At 35.8% G+C, this 26621-nt stretch overlaps 1 protein-coding gene across 6 annotated transcripts in view; it reads right to left on the minus strand.

Moving 5' to 3' along the window:
• Positions 1–26621, minus strand: part of ZFYVE9 (zinc finger FYVE-type containing 9) — a 130986-nt gene that overhangs the window by 103677 nt on the left and 688 nt on the right. The gene's annotated exons all lie outside the window — the stretch shown is intronic.

A 26621-nucleotide genomic window follows, 5' to 3' on the forward strand; every position in this document is an offset into this window, starting at 1 on the left:
GCAGGTTCTTAAAGCAAAAAAAAAACACAGGTTGTCTGAGTTCAAATTTGGCCTCAACAAGTACTAGATGTTTGACCTTGGCAAGTTACTCTATCCTTGTGCCTCAAGCACCTTATCAATAAAACAGAAATAATAATAATATTTACCTCACTAGGATTGTTATAAAGATTATCATGCCCACCACAGAGAAAATAACTCAATAAAGTTTTCCTATCATTATCACTTAAATTTGCTCTTAACTTTTACTTTGGCCAATGAGAGAGGTAAAAAACAGTATTTCATTATTTAATCATCATTTCTCTGATTACTAGTAAGACTGACATTCAAAGAAATTTTTTTTAAATGACAACTTTTTTTTTAACAGAAGTACTGGGGATTGAACTACTACCACTGAGCTATAACCACCTCCTGACATATATTTTTACCTTTTTTATTTCCTATTCTATGATCTTCTGTTCAAATACTTTGTCCATTTTTTCTGTTGGGATGTTTGTACTTTTCTGAATGATGTGTCTGTTAAATACGATGCAAGTATTTTCAAGCATGACACCTAAGCTGACCTATAAGCTATCAGGTTCTATTTGTAGCCAAGTCACAAGAACAGCAGTCCTGACTGCTATTTTGCTAAGAGAATTTCACGTCCTGCTCTCTACTTTAAAAGATTTCTGATTTCTTAGACTGAGGGGAAGGAGATAAGGAAATACTCTCCAAGCAATGGAAAGTATAAGCTAAAGGCATAGGGACAGTTTCTATCTTATCCACTCTTGTCTCGTAGACAACTGGTATAGGGTCTGACACATAACAGACTCTGGATGAACAAGTATTGTTTGAATGAATGCAAAATCTCCTTACTAGGTTACAAGCTCCTTGTGGGCAAGGATGGTGTCATACTTACATTGGTATCACTCCCACAATGCCTAACAGAGCTTTTACACAGAGGAAGCACTCAAATGTTTTTACTGAATAGATTGCTATCTCTATACCTGCATTAAAGTAGCTGAGGTAATCAACGTAAAACAAGCAATCTCCTCCTCATATAAAAATTACACTCTGATTTGCAGCTGCAGATAGCTCTGTACAGAGTCTGGTGTTGTTTGGATCACTGTCTGTTTCAAGTCTTTGTTCTAGAAAAAAAAAATGCCCCTGGCAGTTACTGTGCAATCGAGCCCATCTAGGTGCTGCTGAGACCATGTCTGCACAATATTTCTCACGTTTTAGTCTCTCTCCAAAGCATTCCTTTTTTAATGCTGTAATTTAAGAATGAATCCATTTCAGCACACCAGACACAGCTGTTTGGGGCTCCTGATTTCTCTTCCCACATGTCCTGCCTGGTACAGCTCTGCTTTGTTAAGTGCATCTAGGTTGGTTACTTTCCAGAATATCACTCTTGGTGATCTCCGCTTATAGTTTCAGGTGAAACAGTGAGACAATGTAGCATAATGGAAGAAGTTCAGGATCCTTGGAGTCAGATGACCTGGTTTTGTGCACTAACTCAGCCATTTACTGACTATATGACCTTAATTTCCCTAAGTCTCAGTTTCCGTAAGTTTTCAAATGGGAATAATATCAGTAATATCTAACCCACTGGGTCACAAGACTGCAAAACAGAATCATAAAATTAGATTAAAATGCAGAAACATACAAAGTATTCTGCAAATATATACCACTACTATATGAAATATGGCTCAAAGACTCAGTAAAAAGACTCCACCAGAAATTCACTTCATGAGGGCAAGGAACATGTCTGACTGGGTTTCAGCTGCATCTCCACAGCCTGGCATATTTGTTGAATGAAAGACTAAAATGAAAAGAGCACTCACCAAGGAACTTGATAAAATTAATAAACCTCTGAGTCTTCAATTTGCTCATTTGTAAAGTGAGAGCAATACCACCCATGTCAAAAGATTGCTATGAGGATTAAAAAGAAATAATATAAAAATAATATAACATAATGGATACTTCTCTATTTCCTTCTTCCTCCAAAGCCAGATATAGTTTAGGACTTGGTTGTATAAAAGGTAGATACTGTTACTAGTTTAGGAAGAATGAATACTGACTCAGATTATTCGAGGGACAGCCAAGGAACATTATGCTATCATCTGCCCTTTAATTCCAATAAAAACTAATACTGGCAAAGTCATTATTAAATACTTTATCTCAGCTATGTTTAAACTGCTACAGTTCACTGTGACTCACATGCACGTACACCCTTACAATGAACCACCACCCCAGTGAAGTTAAGTCTTCTCAGAGACAAATACATCTTTATATAACCCAGACGAACAACTTTACTTCTAGTCAAAATCATTAAGGCATCAATGCCATATAAAAACAAATTCCATAAATTCCATTTACTGGTCACAGGATCTAAGATGGGGACAATGTTATATTGACTTATCAATAGTGTTCACATATATAGCATCTAATCTATATTACACAACAGAATTAAAGCTAGAGTCCCTAATGACAGAGCCCCAAAATACCTGAAGAATAAACTGACAGAACTGAAGTAAGAAGTAGCCAATTCAACAATAAAAGTTGTAGGCTTCACTACCCTACTTTCAATAATGGATAAAACTAGGGAGATTAGCAATGAAATAGACAACGTGAACACTGTATGCCATCTAGACCTAATAGTCATTCACAGAACACCCCATCCAGTAACAGGATATATATTCTTCCCAAGTGCACATGGATTAGGAGAGCCCTTACGTTAAGCCATAAAACAAGCCCCAATATATTTAAAAGGATAGAAACTACATAAAATATGTCTTCTGACCACAATGGGATGAAATTAGAAATTAATAACAGAAGGAAATTCAAAGATACGTGAAAATTAAACAATACACTGAATAACAAACAAGTCAGATAATAAATCACAAGGAAAATTAGACAATACTTTGAGATTAAATGAAAATACTGTAAGAATGTAAACACAACATTCCAAACCTTATGGGATGCAGTGAAAACAATGCTTAGGGGGAAATTCATAGCTATAAGCACTTACATTTTTTAAGTAAAATTTCAAATAATAACTCTACCTTAAGAAACTAAAACAAGAGGAGCAAACTAAACCCAAAGCAAGCAAAAGGAAGGAAATAATAGATTAGAATGGAAATACATAAAATAGGAAAAAAATTAGACAAACAAAACCAAATGCTGGTTCTTTGAAAAGATGACCAAAATTGACAAATCTCTAGCTAGACTAAGAAAAAAAAGACTCAAGTTACTAAAATCAGAAATGAATGTGGGGGCATTCCTACTGAATTTACAGAAATAGAAAGGATTATTAGGGAATACTATGAGGGGAACGTATAGCTCAGTGGTAGAATGCAAGAACAAGTAACGAAAGCAAAAAACTAGATTAATTAATCTTCATCAAAATTTAAAACTTTGTGCTTCAAAAGATAGCATCATGAAAGTGAAAAGACAACCCAGCGGATGGGAGAAAATATTTGCAAATCATACCTGATAAGAGACTTACAGAATACACAGACATACAGAATATATTTTTAAAAATTCTACAACGAACAATGAAAAAGATAACCCAATTAAAAATGGACAAAGAATTTGAAAAGACATTTCTCCAAAGTAGATATGCAAATGACTAATCAATAATGAGTTATCATTTCACAACCCCTAAGATGGCTAGAATCAAAGACAAACAGCAGCAAATGTTGATGAGATGAAGAAATTGGAATCCTGATACATTGCTGACAGGAAGGTAAAGTGGTACAGCAGCTCTATAAACCAGTTTGGCAGCTCCTCAAAAAGGTTAACACAGAGATAACCATAGGACCCAACAATTTCACTCCTAGGTAAACATCCAAGAGAATATGCCTACAAAAAATGTATACACAAATGTTCATGGCAGCACTGTGTACAATAACCAGAAAGTGGAAACAACCCACATGTCCATTAACTGATGAATGGATAAAATGTGGTATATACTATAGACTGTTACTCAATAATAAAAAGACATGAAGTACTGATACATGTTACAAATATGGATGAAACTTGAAAATATTTTACTGAGAGAAGCCAGATGCCACTTGTATGAAATATCCAGAATAGAGAAATCCATAGACCCAGAAAATAGATTAGTGGTTGCCAGGGGCTGAGGAAGGGTGATTAAACAGGGAATGGCTGCAAATGGTAAAAGGGTTTCTTTTGGGGGTGATTAAATTGTTCTAAAATTAGATACATTTTAAATAGATTAATTTTATGGTATGTACATTATATCTCAGTAAAGCTATTTTTTAAAATAAAACTAGAAATAACTATTATTTCTAAATCAGCCTGATCTTAACATGAATGCTTGGCCATGTCCATCAATCTACCATATAAAAACCACTGTAATGAATCTTCAATTATAAGATGGAAAAATTAGCAACCAGTATTCTCACAACGAATTCATTTTAAAGGCTACAAAACTATTCTTTTGTACAAAACTACAGAACTATTATTTTCAATGAAATCATATTCTTCAAAACATGTACCAAATGCCAACTATGATAACTGCTAAAGCAATTTTATTCTTAATAAAGAATTTTAAAGTGTTTAGCAAAGCTCTATATTAAACTTCCAACTCAATAAATAACATTTGTTTGATTTGTTCATCAGGGACTAATACTCTGTAATTGCCTAACAAAGCTAAGACACAGAATTTTAGACATTCCTGAACACTTCCCAGCTTGTAATTTCATGAAAAGTACTTACACTAAGCATTGATAATTTTGTCAGAATAAGGCTTTTCACGTGAATTTACAACCTTTTAGCACAATATGACATTACAATGTGACATTACAAAAGTTGCTTAACTTCTGTTTTTCCCTTCCTCCTAAATGGGGATAATAAAAATATCTGCCCTAACCCTTTATTTGATTGCTATGAAAATCAAAAAAAGCACTCTGCAAGGTACAATTATTACTTCCTCCTAAATGAAAAAGCTGAACAAGTAGATGATTAAAATATCAAACACTTCTTAAGAAGAGCATAAATCTGGGACGAGGGCAGGCATGTATTGCTGTACTGGGGGTAAACAGACCCCCAGTACAGCACAGAATAGTATATCACTGGATTTGCGAACCTTTTAATCAATTCTTTTATACTAAACGTTAGTAACTTTTTTAATCTAAAGGATCATTATCAGTGATAATATTCCTACACAGTCAAGGAAGACTTTGATTCTGTGCAAGACAAAAAAAAAAACATTTTTAAGGCTGACTGTAAAATTATTTTCCTTAAAGCTTTTAAAGTAGTAAGTCACAAAAATGTCCTGTTGACCTGTTTAATGTTATTTTTAAAATACTACAAATAACATTTAAGCAGAAATAACACTTTCTCCAACACCACTGTAAGCAATCTAAAATAAATTCCCATGCTAGGGAGGCATCCACACTTGTCATTAAAGAAACACCAGAAGGACAACTAAAACCATAAAATAACCTAATTTAAAGTTGCCAGCTCTCCCTGCCCCCTCCCCTCCCAAAAAACCTCATAAAGTTGCCAGCTAGAAAGGTATATTCCCAGGGGTAAAAACTGTACTAAATTACCTGACAGTTCCATGAGTTTTTAAAACTCCATGATGTCTTGTCTGCAGCCCCACTCCACCACTACTTTAACTATCTTTTAAAAATTATTTTTATAAAAGGAAAAGCTCTGACAAGTTTGTATTGAAGACAAAGCTGAAAGAATAACAAACTAAAGAGGGAAAGGACCTAACAATAAAGGAATTCTGAAAAGTGTGTTCACAATTTTCAAAAACTCAAACATTTTCTGGCCAAGCTTCACAATAAAAGACAACTCATAACTAGTAAGGAGGACACTGGGTTTACATCAATTATATGTTCGAAACATCCAGTACAATAAATCTAGAGGCTGAGGGCAGACATCTCAACAAATATATATAATTATGATGCTTCCAAGTTGGGGAGGGGGAGACTACTACTACACCTAAATACTGATAATAAACCTCACCAATTCAAAAATTGTTAAAACTCATTCAGAGCAAAAGTATTACATCTGCAGGTATAGGACATTTCCTTCTCCTGGACATGGTAAATTTATGCATGAATGGAAGAAAAGTCTATCTTTTTTGTCCAGCCTATGAATTCATCCAAGCATATATCTACCCAGGAATATATTTACCAATCACCTATGTTTGCTCAAGAGCTGTTCTAAGAGCTTTGAAAATAAGAAACTTCCAGCCCAGTGTGGGTGGGGACTAACCAGACAATATAGTACATGACTGATGGGTGCACAGAGATGCAGCTTTTAGTTCAGCTGAAAGAAAGATCAAAAGAGACATTTGAGGTGAATGTGGAATCTGAGGAATGAGTCTGCTACATAAGTCATGATTTTTACGGTACTCATGGACTTGTCTAGGCTGGACTTCTATTGTTATTTTTTAAAGTCACATATGTAATTAAAATATCTTAAAAATGGAAAGTTTTTTTTTAATCTAAACAAGAATAGTGTAACAAAAGAGTGGTCCCAAAAAAGGAAACTCAAGTATATGTTTCTTAATTTAATTAATTTTAGATAAATAAAATAAATAACTTAAAAGACAAAAAGCACCACTCGAGGTCTCAATTCAGTCATCTATCCAATGAAGGGACTAGCTGAGTAAAATCTCTGTACTCTCTGACTTCTATAATTGACTTCGAGTATTCTATTTGTTGGTGGTTGCTGTTCTAATAAATTATAACAAAAATAGATCCTAAATGTTCATAATGAGTCTAGGCAACTGGATATTAATTTATCTCCCAATACACACGTCAATTAATTTTTAAACCAGTCTACATTCCAACCAGCACTGAGTGCATATGCCCTCTTGTCTTTTCAACTTCTTCCTCTAATGGTCTATAAATATTTTCAGATATCTTTTAATCTTTTAATAACAAGCATTAAGACCTTTTCTTCAGCTGTACATTCCCTCTAGTTATTGACTTTTTACCTTCCCTTCACAGTCAGGTGCTTTAAAAAAAAAAAAGTACTGGTCCATTCTCTCTTCAAGCCACTGAAACTGCTCTAAACCCAACGACTTTCTAATTGCCAAGCCCAATAGACACTTTAAATCCTCATCTTAGTCTATCCTAAGGAACCAAAACAGCTGACTACTCCTTTTTAAAAGTCTCCTCCCTTTTTCTCCTACAAAACTTGATAGTACTTTCTACTAACTTTCCTCCTCTGTCTCCTTTTGTGGGCTTTCCTCTTGTGTGTCTTTTTTAAGTATGATTTTTATCCAATTATGTTCTAAGACCTCTTCTCTCTTCACTCTTCTTGTTCTCATTGGATGGTCTCATCCATTCTTGTGGCTTTGACTACTTCCTCCTAAAACCTATTATACCTCCTCCATCCAAAAGTAAAGGTTTCACCATACATTCAATAATTCAAGGTCAGACACCTAGGAACCATTCTTCTCATCAGATACAGCCAATCAACTCTAACAATTCTAACTCTTAAATAGCTCCTGCATCCATCCTTCCTTCTTTATCCAAAATGTTATTACCCTAATTCATACCACGATCTCTGACTTAAATTTCAATAGTTTCCCAAATGGTATACCTGTATCCATTATGGCCCTCCTCTAATCCACCTGCTACAAAGACACCAAAATAATTGTTCTAAAGGCTCAGATTCGACCAACCGGTCTACTATTTTTAACTCTTCATTGGATTTCCCCATGCCCAACTTAAAAAAAAATAATAATCTAACTTCTCTAAATATCATATGAAGCTTTTCATCATCTGGCTCCACGCCTAGGTGCCCACCTTACCTCCTGTCCTCACTCAAAACTGCCATACCACACTATTTGCAATTACCCAAATAAAACATGTTGCTCCACATACTTCCACATATTTGTTCCCAGACTTTCCTTTGCTTAAAATGACCCTCTCTTTTCTTTACCTTCTGACAAACTCCTAGTAATTTTTCAATACTGAACACAAGCATGACTTCTTTGGTAAAGACTTGGTGGAACTGATTATCCTCACTGTATCTGGTGCATTTACTTATTATATACTTGCCTTCCCAATCGCCCCTTATTGCCTTGATGGCAAGAATGTCACTCCTCTTTATATCTCCAGCACTTAAGCACAGTCTTCCCAGAGCAAACATATCAACAACTGTAGTTACATGAACAAATAAATGAATGAATGTAAAGTACTTAACTGGGCACTACTAAGAAATACAATTTTCCTTTCTCAAAAAGCTTATCAAAATGTAGTGAATAATTAAGAAGACATACACTTACAAAAAATAGGTAACAATGCAAAATACAAGTCAAAATTCAGGAAAATTACATGATATTAAAATATAAAAGATGTACAAATACTAACATACTATAAAAATTTAGAGGAAACAAAAATCGCTGGAGCTCAGAATAAGAAGATTTCATGGAAGAGCATTAAAATGAATATTAAAAGAGAGGTAAGATTTGGGAGAATCAGAAAAAAAAGGAAAAAAATTTTTAATCTTAAGTAAAATCTACAAAAATCAAAACCAATCCTTTAGGGTTGTTTCAAATGTATACAATTGTTACAACATACAACAAAAATACATTTCTACAGCAAAAAGAAAAACTGAAGTTTCCTGATTGACAAATACATTGAACAAATACATATATTTGAGCTTGTTATAGGTCAAGATCAAATTAAAAACAAAAGGAGAGGGAGTTGGAATGCAAAGACTTCATTCATAACAGCAAGCTTTCTGGTCAAATCTCACTATGACAAACATAATAACAATAAAAATCTACAAATAATTCATATTTATATGACATAAATATTCGTTTAGCTAACATCTGAGTACCTGCTATGTTCTTGGCATGAGTCTGGCATCAAGGTGCAAATAAACAGGCAAAACCTTGGCCCTCGTGGAGCTTACATTCTTAAGGGTGGAAATGGAGAATAAACAACATAAAAATGTAACACACATGTTTAGATGATATATGCTTAATAAAAAAATCAAAAAAGGAAAAGGAAAGAAAAGATTGGGGGTTACAATTTTAGATAGGGAAGCCAAAGAAAATCTCACTGAGAAAGTGACATTTATGTCAAGACCTAAAATGTCAGGAAGCAGTTCTACAAATATCTAGGAGAAAAGAGTTCCAAGCAGAGGGAACAGCAAGGACAAAGTGCAGATGAAGTGAGTTGAAGAGTAGTAGATGAGGTTTATGGGGGGATCAGATAATTTAAGGCTGGCCAATTATCAATTATTTCCAACAAAAATCAATACGATGAAATTTCAATATACTAAAAGAATCCTGATAATCCATTTAGAATCTGCTATTCAGGAATCTAATCTGTAGCACAAACTTAATTTGTTTCTATCTTCAAATTCCACTCATGAGATTTTAATGTTTCCTTAAACAAGGACTTAAACAAGGAAATGAAAGCAGTCCCATCTCACTCCTAAGGTAACCCCAAATTTCACAGAAACCACTGTATGCTAGGATAAAATACACACAATCCTACAATGCAACTAAACTTCTAATTGCTTTCACTTCAAGAGTCTGCTGAAAATATTTCACCAATCCTAAATTTATTTCCCTTTTCCCAAAGGAGCTAGAGAAACAAAGATTTCTGTTGCAAGAATCTCACAGGATTCAAATGTCAAAAGATCAACTGCTACACTTTTTTAAGAGATTTGTTCAGAGTTAAGAATTGAATACAAACCTTAAAACCATTTTTTTAAAAAGTCCTCAGGGTAGAGTTTATAGGTATGAGCAAGCAGTAAAGTATTTAGACTAAAAACAAGGAAGGGTGCAGATCAAGCAGTATTAAAACATTTTTTAATGATTAAGTCAGTTAAACATTCAATGGAGTTTATCTAACCAGATTCTTGAATTTACAAAAGTTTAAAAACACACTAGGTAATCTTATAAGATAAAGTTCAGGCTGCCTGAAAGCATTCAAGCACAAAATGGGATGAGTTTAGATTACTCTAAGTGGCTCTTAAAGTGTGGTCCAAAGACTCCAGGAGATCCCCAAGATTCTTCCAGGAAACATATGAGGTCAAAGCTATTTTCATACATATACTGAATCATTATGTTGTATACCTGAAACTAATAAAATGTTTTATGTGAGTTATATTTCAATTAAAAGAAATAATTTTCATAATAACGTAACATCTTAGTATGCTTTTTTCACTATGTTGACATTTGTATCAATGGACACATTTGCACACTGCAAAAGCAATGGTGGGTAGAACTGCCTACACTTTAGCACAAATCAAGGCAGCAAAACCAAATTGTACTAGGAGTCATATTCTTTACTGCCATGCACTCAGTTAAAAAAACAAAAAGAGCCAGTTTCACTTGATCGATGAAGCAATAAAAATATAACTACGTTAAATCCCAACTTTTGAGTAAATGTCTTTTTAATGTTCTGTGTGAAAAAAATGCTAAGTATGAATAAAGCACTTCTGCTGCATAGCAAAGTGTGTGATGGTTGTCTCAAGAAAGCACTTGTACTATCATCTGACATGCAGTCTCAACTAGCCACTTTTTCCATGGAACAAACTTCAAAGAAAAGAGGAAATTAAAAAGAGAGCAAGAACAGCAGAAGGAGATTCAAAGAGGGGATAGGTTAAACATAAAATATGTTTCCAACCCTCCAATAATTGATAGCACAGCCTAGAAGACAACACTTAACATTATTTATTTAATAATGTTTAACATTATTTACATGTCTGTCTCCTCTTAATATAGGTGATTCTTCTTATAATCTCATTCATCCTGCTATGTTCTAGGAACTATGCTGATTTCTGAACTGAACCTGAAATATTAAGCTTTTCTGTTGGAAGGACCTACAGGGTTCTAAACCATTGTGGTACTATTAGCAGCAGAACCTCAACAGCAGTCCACAGAAAAGTGCTCTGATTGTAGTAGCCAGAAGATCGCTGAAGATACACAAATCCATGAACCCATCTTGTGTCTCCGCTTTATTTATTCTCAATAGTAATTCTGTGGATCCCACTGATAGTCTAACTCAATCATATTTTTTCCCTAGGTTTCAAATGATTTATTCTGCTTCCTTCCACGCACACATACATATGTATACACTCAGGCGCACACACACAACACCCTCTTGAGCAGATTATTCAGGGTTCCCGTAATCTTTCCACCGAAACTTTTATTTCTCTAATGCAGAGAGATCAATGGGGCCCTTCCAACAAGTCGCTTGTCTTTTTTTTCCCCAATGATCTTCTTTCTTTCTTTCTGTTGTTTAATGACATTGCCAGTTCTTCCAAAAGTAGTGAAGATGGGCATTTTATCCCATTTCTGACTTTAATGGGAATTGTTTAAGTGTTTCGCTGTCAAGCTTGATATGGGTTTTTTATTATATGTATATAATTAAAAACAAGAGGTGGCCAGTAGCTTCTAGTAAAAAACAAGAAGAGACCAGTAGCTCCTTAACACTGTTGTTACCATTGCTCAATACTGGCCTATTCGTATCTTTTAGATTTCTTTTTTTTATTATTATAGTAAAATATCCATAACATAGAAATTTACCACTTTAAGTGTCCAGTTCAGTGGCACTAACTATAGTCATATTGTTTTACAACCACCATTCTATCCATCTCCACAACTTCTTCATCTTCCTAAACCAAGATCTGTACCCATAAAACATTAACTCCCCATTCCCCACCACAGCCTCTTATAATCACTTTTCTACCTTCTGACTCTATGAACTTGCCAACCATATTATTTTACTTGTAAGGAATCTCAAGTCCTGAAAGGCTGAGTGACTTCCCCAAGGTCACTCAGCTATTTCTGGCAGATAAAAGTCAAAAGTACACACTTACTTAGAAAGGAACATGGTGATTCTCTGTAGCCAGGCAGATTTACTTTATTTCCTTTTCTGCCTCAGGGCCTAGCTTTGGTCTGCTGGATTTCTGCAATGGATTTATTTCATAAAGTCTCTCATCTTCTGATGGACAAATGTTGAATCTGGGTCATATACCAATATGGTTCATGAATTCCTAACAGGCTGTATACTATTGACCATAAATACCTATCCATCTGAAGGCACATCTCTAATAGCATGGCCTAGAGTTTGATTATTGGTCCTATCCTGTTCAATATTTTTATTAATGATTTAGATGTCGTCATTTGTGGCACAATGATGAAATCTGTGATCTGATATGAAGAAAAATATGACAGCTGGATCTACTAGATCAAAGAATCAGTATTCAAAAGAATTAATCAAATTAGAATAATGAACTAAATCTATCTAACACGATGCTTTACAGAGAAATATGGCTCTACTTTCATGTTCAAAAGAACTCAAACTATTGAATTATCTGTCATAGAAAAAAAGGCCATCAGGAAACAAGCTAATGTAATCCCAGGCTGCACAATTAGAAACGTCCAAAATGGAGGGGTGAAAGAGAATTACATGTTACAGGCTGTACCGATCAACAGCATAGTTCACCTCAACTAACATTCACTGAGCAACTACTATGTGCCAGACCACACTTGAAATACTGCTTTCAGTTCCAGTCCTAAGCACAAGACTCATGTCACGTCTTGATAAACAACATATTCAAGAGAAAATAAATAATAAATTTAAGATGTCTAGAAGTTTTTACTTATAAAGGATAAAAGCAACTCAGAAAAAAATTTTATCAGAAGATAATTATAACAATAATACCTAACATTTACTTAGCACTCATATGTGGCAGTCATGGAGGTATGCCACTTGCAATATCCCTTCAGGAAAGAAATTGCTATTCAGCTGCTAGGCATGAAGTCAGCTGACAGCCTCCAGCTGTAGTCCCTTCAGAATGCCCAGCTCTCAAGCTGAGACTGACTCTCTTCCTGGGCAGCCCCAGTCAATGACTGATCATAGCATTCTGTCAAATACAGGGCTCACTAATGAAGAATTTTTGCTCTGGAGTCTTCAGTGGGTCTGAGACTATCAGACCTAAATCACACTCTGAGGCTCTCCCTGCCAATTCTGTTTCCTCTTCCTTCCCCATATACGTCTTGTATTCCTGTCTCAGTATCTGCTTTCAGAACTCAAATTGCCACAGCTGGTACCAGAAATGGACTGAGAAAGCAGAAGGTAAGAATGAGTTTGGAAATTAGATCACTTACTGTCCCACTGGCAGTGAGGATCTCATCCTGGGTGGTATGTGAGGTACAGACAGTTCCTGGCATAAGCTGGTGGCTCAGATGCTAAAACCTTCTTGGGGAAAGTGCTAAAACTTTCTTGGGAGAATGTTTCCAAGGAGGTACACTCTGACTGGTGTAATGATTCTGATGCTTGGAAAGGGTATGAGGAACAATGGAACTGGCTGGCTGTTACGTTGCACAGACTCCCTAGAGAGGGCAGCTAACAATTGGAAACTGAGTGTGAAAGCCAGAGTGCTCTCTGGTAGCTCACAAAGAAGTTCTTATCATTTACAGTGAGAGAACAGAAAAAGATGAAGACCAAACTCAGGATAGTTAAAGGCTGCAATGCTTCAACAATGAGTGAATGCTCAGCCAAGGTAGGTTTATTAGGTCAGGGTCCTAGTTTGGAAAACACAGGAGCCTGACAGATGGGGTAGCGGTAACTAAGATAGTTGCCCACAAAGATTTTGATTCTCCAGACTCCTCTGCACCCTCAGAGTCTGCAGAGGTGATGTTAGCACTTCCCACTGTGCAGGAACACACTTCAGATGTCCCTTACCTACAAAGCAACAAGAGCTCCTCTCAAGATCCATCCCCTACCCCTACCCCTACTCCTAGTTGCCATGATAATAATTAATGTTAACCTTGTTAAGGATATCTTGGGAAAAGAGACAACACCCCAAAGCTGCTGCAAGAATTAGCCAGCATATACCAGCAGGATCGGGGGATACCTACAGTGCTGGATTTTTGAGATTACTTAATTAAGGAGGCCAGAACATTAGACTGAGTAAGGTAAAGTTTGGTTAGGAGGTGGAGGGCCACTGTCTCACAGTATGGGGTTTACCACTGTGGCAAGGATCTAGGGTTTGGTAACTTGCTGCTAGGGAGACTCCTAGAAACCTGGAAAAAATGGCCCACAAGCCCACACTGAGTGAAGATGAAATACCTGAATTAACATGGCAAAGAATGGGATTAAAAGGCTCAGGAAAGTGGGAATGCTAGAGTGGATCTATCATGTGAGATCAGAAGACCCACCAAATATGTTCTATAAGAGGGCCCATAAGACACACCAATCACCGAGCGTACTCCAGTAGGAATACACTGATAAGACAGGCATTAGCACTACTAAGAATTTAAGTGGTAGCCTTCTCTACAATAGAGGCTGTCACAGAGACTGGTTCATAGATGATAGGAATAATGCGGCTCTGAAGCAATAGCAGGCAGGTGGTGGCACCTAAAACCAGAAGCTAAGGAGGCCACACTATCATCATGACCTGCAGCCAATGAACAGGATGTCAAGAAGACAGTTAACAGAACTTGGTGTCATTAGAGCAAAATAGACAGGAAATCAACAACAGTGTGCTGAATTAATATATACACAATCAAAGGAAGGCAAGAATGGGCAAGCATAAATCTGAGAGTTGTTGCCTCAATAAAAAGCTATTATCCCATGCCTAATTCCCGGACCTGAGCCATTTATCAGATCCAGACCCACTGACTTAAAGACATGGCTGGGTCCCCAGGAGTAAGGATCCCACAACATACACACACACATACATATTTATTTTCCCCAAAGGGACCTATGACTATTTACTCAGGTATAGGTATAGTGGGGAAGGGAAAATACCCAGACATTTGAAGAACTACTGGTCAGAGTTTGAGTTGACATCGATATCTAGAGACCTGGAACATCATTATGGCCCTATTACAGGGGAAGGAATGTAGGAACTAAGTAATAAATGCAATTCTGGCCAAAGTCTAGCTTATGGTAGGTCCACTGACCTACCCAGCAGTTATTTTCCCAGGCCCTAAATATATAAATGGGATTGGCATACCTGGCAGCTGGAAGGCCAAATGAAACCCAGAAATGTCTCCCTGCCCCTTGGCCTGTAGAACCAAAGCACAAGTAAGCTACACAAGTAGGCAGCTAAGATTTCCCTGACACTACAGCTGTGCCAGCACCCTTTCCTCCTCAACTTACATCTATAGCTGTTTAGGGAATCCTATATAACCCCTTAAAGAGGAGATAAAAGCCAAAGTGTGGCTTACAAATATGTCAGCTCAGTATGTGGATGCAAGCTGGGGGAAAAAAAAAAAAACTTTATGTAGAAAGAAAAGTGGCCTGAGGTGAGAAAATATACAGACTCATGGGCAATGGCAAATGGACTGGCTACTTGGTTAGGGGTCTTTAAGAAAAAAAGAGTATATGATAGACGCAAGAAGACATGAGTGGAGGCAAATGAAGGACCATATGGGAGTGGGCATAAAGTGTGAAAATCTTTTTCACGTGTTAATGCCCACCAGAAAGCATCCAATGCAGAAGAAACACTGAACCACCAACTAGACAAAATGACTCAGACAGCTGAGATTAGCCACCCCAGAACTGGCATGATGGGAACATAAACGGAGAAGCCACTGTAACAGAAATGAAGATGGAAGTAGAAAAAAGGCACGGTTTGGACTCCCACTTACCCAGGCCCAATCAGGATACTGCCCACTCTGAACATACAACCTATGAGCAACAGAGATCAACACTGAGCCCCCAATATAGCACTATGCCTCAAGATGACCAACTGGCTAGTAGATGGCAAGCTGACCACATTGTATTACTTCCATCTCAGAAGAGCCAGTAATTGATCCTGACAAGTATCCAATAGATACTTATTCCAGGTATGGGTCTGTCTTTCCTATTGATAGCGCTCCAGCCACGCCACTAAAGAAGGGCTTACAGAGTACCTAATCCAGACATGGAATCCCACATAACACAGCATCCAACCCAGGGAACCACTTCACAGTGAAGGAACTGTGGCAGTGGTCCCATAACCATAGGATCCAGTGATCTTGTAACAACACCACACAAAAGCAGCCAGCCTTAAAGACTATTGGAACGACCTATTAAAGACACAGCCAATGTACCAGCTCAGAGACAACAATGGCGTGCTATCCTCTAGGATGCAGTATATGCACTGATTCAGAGCTATGTTCCCAGTAAGAAGAACACATGGGTTCGAGAACCAAGAGGTAGAAGAAGAAATGGCCCTCACTTAACAACATCCCCAATGACCCACTGGAGCAACCTTGTACTTTCCATCCCCAGAAGACTGTGCTCTACAGAGTTACAGGTCCTGGGCACACTCTTGCCAGGAGGCACATCAAGGATAATAGTGACCTATAAGTCACAGTTGCAGCCTGGGCATTGGGGAGTTTTTGTGTACCAGGACCAGGAGGCAAGAAGAGGAATCACCATCATGGCAGGGTTAATTAACCTCATCCTCAGGAGAAGTAGGGTGGCTGTAACATAATGGGATCAAGGAGTATGTGTGGAATTCAGATGATCCATTTGGGTTCCACCTGATACTCCCCTGCCCAATTGTGACTGTGAATGGAAAAATGCAACCACTCTAGCCTCAGAAGAGAATAGTTCTCAGAATCTTCAGAAATGAGGGTTGGGTCTTACCACTAGGTAAACCCCCAAGACTCTCAGAAATGCTAGCTAATGGCAAGAATTTAGACTAGATAGTAGAGGAGACAATGAGAACCGACCGCTGTGGCCCTGAGTCCAGCTTCAGAGATGGGGGCTGAAGCCTGTCTCACTATCCTACTTCTGCTAAGTTTCTCATCAGGAAAAGAGATCCATGGAACTTGGAGGAGCTGCTCTCAGAAAATGTTTAGGGACATAGATCTGTGCAGAACAAGAAAGGGACTATGGCAATCACCTGGATCTCCCTTGAAAAAGGAACTTGCATTCAGGTGCAAGGAGTACAGTTAGCTAACAGCCATGTCAGAACAGTCTCAGCTTTCCAGTGGAGGCCACATTCTTCTCAAGCAGCTCCTAGCCAGTGACTAAACACTGTGAGTGTACTAGAACCTGGCCATTTCTCCTCAATACAAGATTCCTCTAATAGACAATTTTCACTCTGGAGCTTCTTAACTGGGTTGGCCAAGTTTTTTGTGTTTTTTTTTTTTTTTTTTAGATCTGCATCACAGACTGAAGATCTTATACTTTCTACTTTCCCTTGGTCAGTTCAGCCTCCTCTCCCTTTCCCTTAACATTTCATTATCTACCCCCCATAAAAATCTCTTGCACTACTAACTCCAACTCAATTTCTTTCTGAGGGGACCAAACCAGCACACTATGTAATTAGCTTTTTATATGGATCATCTCATTTAACCCACTAAAGTATTACTGTTATTCCTTTTTACAGATGAGGAAACTGAGGCACAGATATGTTAATTAATTTGCCCAAGAACACAAGGGAAAAGCAGTGGAACTAAGATTTGAACCCAGGCAACCTAACTCCAAACCCTAAGCTTTTAATTACTATGCCAGGGAAAACAAGGTATTATCTTGTTATCTTTAGCTATTAAGATGAGAGTAAATATTCTGTATAATTTTAGAGAGCAAAACAACAAAAGGAAGATATTAAAGAAAAGCAGATCTTTGGCTAAATACAAAAGAAATTTTCTAATAAGCAGTAGTAACCAACAACAGAATGAGGTTCTTCAGAAAGAAATCAAGGCCAATCACCTTAGCATTCAGTCACAGATATTGTGAGGGTGAGGCTCTATAAAACAGATAAAAGTTGACCTAGATCAGTAAAAGGTATACTACTAAGTGTTATGTGGAAAGAGTTCCACAGCCAATTAGTCTGAGTAATACACTGTTGAACAAAGTGAAACAAGTTTCTTTACCACATTCCTCAGTTTTTAAAATATTAGTGTGTATTTACAGATCTCCAGCTGAAGGATATAGTATGCTGAAAAACCCAAATTTATTTGAGAACACTTCCTTGCTCCCAGGCTAGGCTGCTTTCTTTGAGAAGTCAAGATTCACTGATCCAGGACTCCAGAAGCAGCTAACAAGAAAAAGTATGACAATTTTCTAGCTTAGTAACAATTTTCCAACTAGTCAAACGATCACCTGATTATCTATATATGTCAATATCAACATCTCTAATATCTCCAGGATAGGAAGGCCACATAAATGTTTTGTCACTAAAATTCATTTCATCTTTTCTTAATACAAAACATGTCCTCCTTTGCTTTATCAACAAATTCTCTGAAGATCTACAATGGGTCCACATTTTAATTACTGAATTTCCACTTTATGAGCAATATGCAAGCTTTAATTATTTCAGTGTGCTACTGGTGACCTGGCTATTTTCATATAACACAGCTCTAAATGCATTTTTCACAAACATACACATTATCATAGGAAAAGGCAGAAGAAAAAGAGCAACAGGTAGAGGGAAGAGGCCTCTGTCACAAACTATTCATCCAGCTAATTTCCAGAGTTTCTGTGTTTTTATTCAGAAATATATTCCATTTATTATAGGGAAAACTTTTACGTGAATTATAATCCCTTAGTCTTGATTCTCCTATATTCCTCAGCCACTACCCACAGCCCACTGCCCCCCCACTGTTACTTCACTGATATTTAGTCACCATTGTCTAGAGTTGTCCACGTGCCATTTATCTTTTCATTCAGCTCTTCCTTAGAAATATTAAATAGAATGTTAAATGTGGAAGTGGCCTTAACATCTCGCCCACCACCTATTTTCAGATCAGAGAAATGAGGTCCAGAGATTAGTTATCATATTTTTCTAACAAATGCAAAGCCAGCATTTATCTACTTCAAAAATATGTGTATAAGCACAAAAATTCCCCCAATACACAAATATACACATCTTTTTCTTATGCAAAATGCTACATGCCAGTAGCATACTTCAAAGACAAATACCTAACAAAATCATGCAACTAAAGTTGTGCTCTCCTAATTTGAATACTTCCTAAAGCACTATGGAAAATTTTAGGATAAAACAAATACAGAACATATGGGGAAGTTCACATGATGAAAAACAGTGTGGACTTTGTAGTCAAAGATATGGTTATATGATTTGACTATATGGAGATAATATGGTTTTAATCATGGACATGGGCTTAGGAAAGTCAATAAAACTCTCCCAAGTCTCAGCTTCTTCATGAATGATACTGTGAATAATACAAGATCACTTTAAAAAATTATAAATAACAGACATGAAACACCTAGCAGAAAGATGGCACACTGATAACAAAATTTTCATATTACACAAGTAATACAAGGTGAAAGAAATCAAGGAAAACTTCATAAATCTGAAATCAGGAGAACTGGGTAACGGGCATGTAGGAACAAGTGTAAAGAATGATTAAGTTGGAACCAGATCAAGAAGGGCTGTGCCAGATTAAAGAATCTCAATCTTGTTTTTTTAACCACTGTGCGAAATTTCCAAGAGTGACCTCACAAAAATCTCAAAAATAATTTACTTTAGCTACTACCTTAAAACAGAAACAAAAATAAAAAACTATGGGCATGGCTGGATAGATCAATTCTCTTAAACCCCAATTCTAACTGCATGAAAACTTGACCATGGGCTGAATTTTCATTATGGGTCAATTACGTATCTCAGGCCACGGATTATTAAGTGAGGACAAAACAACTTTTTAAAATACTTTACTGTACAATGAGTTCATATTACTTTTGTTATCTCACAAAAAAATTAATTTTTAAAGAGCAATTAATATTTACCAAAAATAAACAATTAGAACATGTTTTATATTTTCTTCATCACCAGCTAAGTTACAACCAGTTAAAAAGGCTTTAAAAAAAAAAAAAACCTACAGGCAGCTATGACATCACCAGAAGCACAAAAAAAGTCTAAATGATGCATTCTGAAGTTTTAAAATTTTTCCCAAACTAGCAGTGTTTTACTTGAATTACTTTTTAGGGGTTGTTTCTCTCATTCAACGGAAAATGAAAAATGGAGACTAAAATTTACATAAACTTTGATGGAGTATTTTCCCAAAATTTTGATACTGCTTGCTTTTTTAATAAAGAGAATTCTTATTTATAAAAATGCATGCCTGTATGTATGTATATGCATGACTGGAACATTGCTTTGTGCACCAGAAATGGATACACTGTAACTGACTGTACTTCAGTTAAAACCTTTTTTTTAAATGTATGCCTCTATAAAATTATCCTTGTATAAAAATGCTAATATGCCCCAAAAAATAATAATAAATAAAGAGAATTCTGACATAGGCTCAATTGTGTTCTGAAATGATTAAAACATATATCATTTACTTTTTCTTAATTTTTTTGGGGGGGGAGTTAATTAGGTTTATTTATTTCTTTATTTTTAGAGGAGGTACTAGGGATTGAACCCAGGACCTTGTGCATGCTAGGCACGCACTCTACCATTTGAGCTATACCCTCCCCCCTCTTTCTTAATTTTAATAAAACAAATTCTGGCAGATAAACTACCAAACCTTATAATGAGAGGTTAGAAAAGAACTATATTGTAAACAGAAGTGCATACCTTTTCATTAATTCCAGCAAAAAGACTCCAGAACTGCTGTTTTTTTGTAACTTTATACAGAAATTATGGCATCCAAAGCAACTGTAAGACTGTGTAACAAACCAGTTATACAATCTTATATAACTTTCAGCTCACTCAGTTCAAAGTCAGCATTAAAAGATGTAAAAGTGATCATGATCAAGTGGGAAAATACTGTGGGTGATCCACTGTATGTAGAATGAAGGCCTCAAACTTGCACTGTTTACTTAACCAATGGTTCCCTACAGAATTTTCTAACTAGTTTGAAAAAACTTTAGAAACATTAGCAAGTCACTGTTGCTGACTTTGAACTATGTTCTACAAAACCTCATAGAAAAGCTTTAATACCTTAAATGGGAACATACAATAGGGGACTATACTACCTACAAGAATAAAGAAATTTATTGTAAATAACCTGTATTTTTTTAACCAATTTGTATTTATACAAAATTATATATCATAGAAAGGTAATGACAATCCTTAAAATCTGTCAGACCTGAGTGGTTAGAAATGTTAATAGGTAAATATGCAATTGGACTCTAACTTTTTAGAAATGCTTTAGCGTTAAAGGAAAACTAAATCTAAGGCTTACAGTTAATTGCCTTCTGCTAAGAAATGTTCTTAGAAGACAATCTTTTAGTTGAAATCCTCATACCACAATCCCCATCACCACCCAGTGTGGTTAACCAGTTCACTGTTTACTAAACAAGAAACTAGGAAGTTCACAGCTTTTATCTTCAAGCCAAAAAACTTACCATCAAAGAATCTGGCAATTTATCTGCAAATAAAAGCTTCAACAACTGACCTAAGGACTATAAATAAAAGTTATAAATCTCAAATAGAGTTTTACCTTATCACTTCACACCCACTAGCAGGGCTATAATTAAAAAGACAGATAATAGTAAGTTTTGGTGAGGATGTGAAGAAACAAACCCTCATACGCTGCTGGTGGGAAGGTAAAATGATGCAGTTCCTCAAAAAGTTTAAATGATGAGTTACCATTTGACCCTGGTAATTCCACCTCTAAGTATGTACCCAAAAGGAAGGAAAGCATGTGAAATATTCAGAGCAACATTATTTATAATAGTCAAAAAGCAGGAACAACCCAAACTGAATGGATAAATAAAATATGGTATATCCACACACTGGAATATTATTCAACCATAAAAAAGGACTACTGATACATGCTATAAGTCGACGAACCCTAAAAACATTGTTCTAAATGAAAGAAACCAGTCACATATCTTATGACTCCGCATTTATATGAAATGTTCAGAACAGGCAAATCCACAGAGGCAGAAAGTGGCTGCCAAGGGCTGGGAAGATTGAGGGGGATATAGGGAGGAATTACTAATGTGTATGGGGTGGTTGGCTTGGTTTTGTTTTGTTTCTTTTTTTGGAATGATGAAAATGTCTAAAATTAGACAGTGTTAATGCTTGCATAACTCTGTGAATATACCAACAGACAGTGAATTGTACACTTTAAATGGATGAATTGTATGGTATTTGAAAATCTCAATAACACTGTTATTTTTTTAAATGGAGCTTTACCTAATACTCTAAATTTAATTGAAAAATATATGTTCTTCATTTCACATCTTAAAACCTCTCTAAATTGGTTAATATTATTTCAGACTTCCAGTTAAAACTCAGGACTGAATATACCCAAATTTTCCTTGATTAACAAAAAGTCTAGAGCCCTTTTACCATTTCCTTAGATCTTACTTTCTAAGACTCCTTCCCTCAAAAAGTAACACATTTCTATTTAATTTTTTAAATCTAGGGTTACGGACTTAAAACTTCTGTATTTTTTAAAAATGCAACAGAACTACCATCATAGATCTTAAGCCACATATCCTTAAGGATATATTATCAAAAATAATCAAAGAGGGAGGGTATAGCTCAAGTGGTAGAGTGCATGTTTAGCATGCATGAGATCCTGGGTTCAATCCCCAGTACCACCTCTAAAAACAAAGAGATAAATAAACATGATTACCTCCCCCTCAACAAAAAACTTTAAAAAAGGTTTAAAAAATCAGAAAAAAAGAAAAATCACTACAGAATTATCAGCTAAAGAAACTATTGTAGTCAAAAATTAGGGCTGCAAAAGCATTTTTAAGCTTAAATAAACGAATGTAATGATTTTAAACTAAAAGATAATTTACAGAAAAAATTCTAGGATTTTATAAATAGCTCTGTAATATGAAATCCCAAACGCTTCAAGAGCCTTGTCAACATAGATTAAGTTCTCCTCTTCCCTTGCCCAATGTGAATTCAATGCCTTTTTTCTTGATTTCAGCATGTCCAAAGAGATTTCCTCATCTTTACCTTATTTAAGGTTCTCAAAAAGTATTTTATAAGTACAAAACATTATATACTGTTTTGATGTTCCCAATAGTTCAGTTCTGTAAATGGGCAACTTACAATACTTCAAAAGAAAAAAGTTTAATAGGGAATATTTTATAAAACTCTAAATTATTGTATTTAATAAAATTGAGTATTATAAAGTATAAGGCATTCTATTAACTATACAATTAAAATACTAACTATGATGCCTTGGTTTCATCTCAAATTAGTAATCTTTAATACTTAAAAAGTAGTCATACTGATTTTATTTCTCAGTAGTAAACTCTATAAATAATGATCTTTCAAGCCCTTTCAAACAGAAGTAAACGAGAAGTATATTTTCTACTTCCAGGGTAACACTGATTTACCAGGACTCACGGGAAGGGAACTGCAGCTCTGACTTACACATTATATCATTTATATCCTCACAATAATCCTATAAAGTAGGCATTATCAGTTTCATCTTATAGGCGAATAAATTGAGGCTTAAAGGGGTAAGAAACTTGTCCAGGATCATATAGGTTATAAGACTAGACCCCATATCTAACAGGTTATAAAAATCTAGTTCCAATCTATTGCAGTTTGTCAGGAAAAGTCCATGTTTTGAAGACTTTCCAATTCTTTTTGTTTTGTTTTGTTTTGTTTGTTTTTAGTTTTTGTTTATTTTCTTTTTTGTTGGGAGAAGGAGATAATTAGGATTATTTATTTATTTTTAGAGGAGGTTGTCGGGATTGAATCCAGGACCTCAGGCATTGCTAAGCATGCACTCTATCACTTGAGCTCTACCCTCCCCCTTTCCAATTCTTAAATAATGTTAAGTTTAAGAAATTGATACTGCTTTTTGAAAACTAAGTATATGAACTATGCCTATTCGGCAACTGCAACTGTGCATCTTTCACTGATAATTATATACGATAAATGTTATTCTATACAATTCAAGTCAGGTACACACAAGTAAAATCAAAAATCATATAAAATCCAAAAACAGCTGAAAATGAATAAAACTGAAAGTGAAACAAGTATACATTTTCACAGAGAACAGCTAATTTATTAGCTATAAATAGGGAACATCTAATTTATTAGCTAAAAATGAAATGGAAAATATGTGTAACAGTTCAGATTAAAATTGTTTTCTATCAAAAATTTCCAAAAGTAGACTCATTCTCTAAAAAAATTAAAGCTACCAGTTTTAAGTCACACAGAAATTCCAATGCCTGGTTTTTGTTTTCCCCAAAAGGAAGAATGGAACTGCATATTTATTGAGCACCTTCTATGTGACAGACACTGAGTTAACTGCTTTTGATTACTTTTCTCTCATGGAACCTTTTCTACTGCCCTGAGTACTGAGGGGTAATATTATACTAATAGTACATAAGATGAAACTTAGGAGCTAAATGTCACATTGCTCTAAGATTGTAGTTAAGATTGCAATTAGGATTTACCCACATCTAATTCCATACTCTGTACCACATCATGCAATTAACAACCACAAAATATACCACACACACACACCATCCCTTTAGGAACATAAGAATTTAAGTTAAAATCCTAGCAGTTATCTTTTAAGCAAGTCTTGTGCCTTGAAACTAGTCTATGGCCAGCACGTAACAAGGGCCAAATAAAAGTTTACAGAATGGAATGAACAGAGGTAGCTAGCTTAGTAATAGAGGAAGAAATGGGATCATCCCCACTCACTCAGTCTTTCTAAAGGAGTTAATATAAAACCACTGGTTACCAGGAAACATACAATTTTCTCCTTGAAGAATAAAACACTGAATCAGAAATTGAAAGAAAAAGGAATAACCATATATAAAAATGATTAATTTTCTTAAACAGCAAGCTACTGGATTAAACATAGAAACCTTAAAGAGAGATCTAGCATGTTCCACTCAATTACAACACGTGTCTGACTCTGCCTTGTAACAGTTAATTAAACATGTCCCGCTTCCACAATTAGCTAGTTGCTAGCAGAGCCCTTGGTCATTTTTGTGTTTCTCAGAACACCAAAGGCAGGACACAGCACTTAGTAGCTAAAATTTTATAAAGATCTTTTACAGATTACAAAATCTTTTCAGATGTGTCCACCCTAAAAGCCTTGAAAGATAAGTATAATAATGATCTTCATTTTACAGACAATGACATTAAAGTCCAAGATCAAGAGCCAAGGTAAGTGGCCAGGTATCCTTCTGTAACACCTCAGCTACCAGAAAAGGCTCTCATGTTTGTTGACTGAATCAGCTGTCCCTGGAAATACCATTTTTCTAAGATTGTAACACCACTGTTTGTTGTTCTGAGAAATGACTGCATTGCCACTTAAGACTGATAGCTTTGCTAGAAAAGAGATACTTTCATTCAGCTTGTCAAAGTTAGTTAACTTTAAACTTAATATCAGTGATTCTCAAACTTTAGTAGGACTAAAGAATTGGAGAGCTTCATAAAAATAAAGATTCTTGGGCCACCATCATCTCTTAGAAATTCCAATTCAAAGGGCAAGGACTCACAGCTGATTCTGATGTTGGTAGTCTTTATGGACACAGTAAGAACTGAATTAGATGTTTTAAAACCTAAATCAACCTACCTTGCAAAATTTTTTAATAAAGCCAATTTTTTACAGTTAAAAATATTTACGCAAAATCTTACAAAAACAATACAAGACTATGACATCTAACTGCACAGGTCCTCAAAAAAACATTTACTACGCCAAACTTCTCTAGACCTTAGGAGCTTCACATGCTACACAGAAGGTAGATCAAGGATCTTTTAGGTAGTTACCCATGTTATTCTGTTTTAATTGATGAATTCAACTATGATTGCAATGTAATTTAGTAAAACATTTTTACAGAGCTTACACAAATGGCTGGATGTTAAACAGTAAAATGGAACAGTTAACATTGAACCTAATACAGAGGTAATTTAAAAACCACCAACAATACAAGCTCATTTTAAACTTTAAATGACCATTGCAATGTTCTAACTGTGAGATTATGGGTGACTTTTCCCCTATTACTAAATATTTATTGAGAGTCGGCACCGTCTCTCTCTGTACTTTCTAAATTTTCTACAATAAGTGTATTTTTTTCATAATTAAAGAAGTTTTATAACTATTTATTATTACTCCTACAACCTTCACATACATAATAGGAAAACATGAATAATTTGAACCACATTTATCATAAACCATAAACACCCAAATATCTGACTTACAGTAGCAAACTGTGATCGCCTTTTATTTTTCACATTAATAACAGAACAAATCACTTAATTACTAAAATGTAGATAGACTATGTCCTATTTCCACCAGGTATCTTATTAGATAGAGTAGTTAGCACGACTTTAAAATCCTCTTGTCATCCATCCTACGGATCTATTTAGGGGGATATTTTTGTATCACGTACTGAGGCATTAAAATATTTACACTCCCTTATTAGGGGGATGGGGAACAGACTTTTTTGGGGTTTTTTAAGGTATTTTTCTAATTGTGAGTATTTATCTAGGAAACTTAACATCGCAAAGCTGGGATGGGGCTTTCTCCAAGGCAGACCACGCTCAGCTCAGAAGCAAAATGTAAAAGAAGGCAAAGATGAGCTACTGGTAGGTGATGAAATTTCACCGCAAATAAGACGCAAAAGGTTTTTTTCAGCCCAGTCACATGGGTGAATGACACTCCAAGAGTTCCAAGGGCTTTCAGGGCCCCGCACTTTCTGCCCACGGATTCTCACCCTACCCGCCCGCCCTCCCCCCGGGACTCTGTGAGACTCCGCACCCGGCGCGGAGAA

Source organism: Vicugna pacos, chromosome 13, assembly GCF_048564905.1.
Source record: "Vicugna pacos chromosome 13, VicPac4, whole genome shotgun sequence".
Lineage (NCBI taxonomy): Eukaryota > Metazoa > Chordata > Mammalia > Artiodactyla > Camelidae > Vicugna > Vicugna pacos.